The sequence below is a fragment of the Suncus etruscus genome, chromosome 8 (genome assembly GCF_024139225.1).
Source record: "Suncus etruscus isolate mSunEtr1 chromosome 8, mSunEtr1.pri.cur, whole genome shotgun sequence".
Classification (NCBI taxonomy): Eukaryota; Metazoa; Chordata; class Mammalia; order Eulipotyphla; family Soricidae; genus Suncus; species Suncus etruscus.
The window spans coordinates 9,207,581-9,209,978 of record NC_064855.1 but is presented as its reverse complement, the minus strand read 5'-3'; the positions used below and the strand labels follow the sequence as shown (position 1 = coordinate 9,209,978).

Here is a 2,398-nt window from a genome sequence, read left to right as displayed (position 1 = left end):
AATAACAGCTGTGTTATAACACACCAGGGATAGACATCTGGACTTTCTGAGGTCACTTTCCCAAATGTACTGCTGGCTCTAAGATCCTTGGGAATATGGCTATTTCTCTTTAAATAATTTTATCTAAGATGCACTTGCATCTTAAAATTCACATAATCAACCACAATTTATAAGGATGAAGTGACTGATTTACGTATCTCCTAGTATAGCGTATCTTGATTGCTCATGAATAAAGTAAACATTAATTTTTGTTGGCATTTTAGTTACAAAATAAATCACATTCACTGCTTTTGAGCCAAATTTTAGTAAGAAAACAGTGCATTCTGAATTTCTCATGTGATATTTAGTTAATAATTGTATTTCTTCCTAGATCTCTAGCCTGTCTCATAATTTTTGTTTAAAACAAACCCAACAGATACACATTTACAAGATGTAATATGTAGTTCAAATAGCAGGAAATGTATTACATTTGGTCAGTTTATTTTTTAATATTTTTATTTTTTGTGCACTATTTCTGGAGGTACTGCAATACTGGGTTGATGCGTAGAATGGACAAAGCCAGCTCCTATTCCATTTTCTAGTGCCGAAGATCCATTTAATATATTGTCATTGGCTAGACAATGTATCAGATATTAAACTGATAAGAACAGATACTGCACTTGATCTTAGCCAAAAGGCTGTGAAGAGAGGTCAGATTTTAAGGGGAGTATCTCAAAGGCTACGGCAATGTTAAATGTTCTTCCACAGAACTTTTAGAAACTAACATATTTACAGTATAGTTTATAGTAAGTTTTAAATAAGTACATGTGGATTCATTCTAGTTACTCCCACTCTCATTTACCACCTGCTTAATATATTATTTTTTTTACTCAGGACAGGAGCTGATAAACTCTTGCAGTAAAAATCCAGAAACTAAATCCTTTAGGTTCTGTGGGCATCTTGCATGCCAGGATGATGCAGAAACAGAAGAACTACAGTTCACTGATAGGTTGTATCCCATAAACACTAAATCTGTCTGTGTATAGGGTGATATGTGTCTGTCCTTAAGAAGTTTACTTTAAAACAACTTAATCTATTTATTTAAATAGAGGGGGCTGGAATAAACTTTAGCAATGGAGTACTAGAAACTCTGGGTTCAATTTCTAGCACTATTAATAAAAGAAAATGAATAAATTTAACATACTCTTCAAAATAATTTATCTTTTTTTTTTTTTTTTGGATTTTTGGGTCATACCCAGAGGTTACTCCTGGCTATATGCTCAGAAATCACTCCTGGCTTGGGGGACCATAGGAAATGCTGAGGGATCGAACCATGGTCCATTGTGGACCAGTTGCATGCAAGGCAAATGCCCTACCATTGTGCCATAGTTCTGACCCCAAAATAATATTTCTTTATATATAAAATAAACTATACAATTTACCTGAAAGAACATGCAGTAAGCCTGGATAAAATGCAGGAATAGATACAAACATTTATTTTTGTTTTGAATTTTGTGCCACACCCAGCCATGCTCAGGAATATCTCCTGGTAGTGCTTAGAGGACATGTGGGATACTGGGGATCAAATCTGGATCTGAATCAGATGCATGTAATATAAACAACATTTCCTTTGTCCTCTCACTCCAGCCCTGTAGAAATAACTTTTCTACAGTTATTGAACATGATTCCAGATTCTTCTGTAAGATAAACAAAAATACTCAGAGTAAAATAAGAGAAACATGCTCAGAAGAGGTCTATGTTCAAAACTAGCAGTGTGATTTGTTTTTCTTACATGGTTGATTTTTTTCCCTAAAGTTAACCAAAAACTATCCAGATGGAAGCAGTGCAAATTTCCTACCAGACATTTAATTTCAGATGGCATCAACTAAGTGTCTACTGTAATTAAACGAAAACCAATCTTTTGCATCTGAGTGCAGAACTGAGGACTGAGGTCAGAGTAAGAGAAGGGTAGTAGGGTTCAGTAGTCAGTGGAAACAGACACTGGCATTTTTCAGTGGAGCTTCTTTATACTATTGTATCCTTTGAGGCAGGGTGACATAGTACCTCCCAAAACAGTCTTCTAAGCCAATGTTATATCAATTTTTAAAAGTATGCTTTTGGAAATGATGAAAAAACAAAGATGTATTCCAAAGATGGAAATAATCTATACGATGGGTAAATATATGAAACAGAGTATGAAGACATTATTTTTGAGTTAATAAATTCAAAAACTCTATCAACGGTTTTAACAGTTAAGGTTCATAAAGAGTCCAGAGCAATTGTACAGCATGTAGGACACATGTCTTGCATGAGGCTGACCAAGGTTCAGTCCCCAGCATCTCTATAAAGTCCCTCAAGCACTGCCAGGAGGGATTTTCTGAGTGAGAGCCTAGAGTAACTACTGAGCACTGCAGGGTGC

General features: G+C 35.3%; 1 non-coding gene across 1 annotated transcript; it reads right to left on the bottom strand.

The window, feature by feature from the left end:
• Window positions 1-498: 498 nt before the first annotated feature.
• LOC126016813 (U2 spliceosomal RNA) lies at window positions 499-689 on the bottom strand. Its single transcript, XR_007498524.1, has one exon. It is a non-coding gene; the product is annotated as a U2 spliceosomal RNA (small nuclear RNA).
• Between the last annotated feature and the right edge of the window lie 1,709 nt (window positions 690-2,398).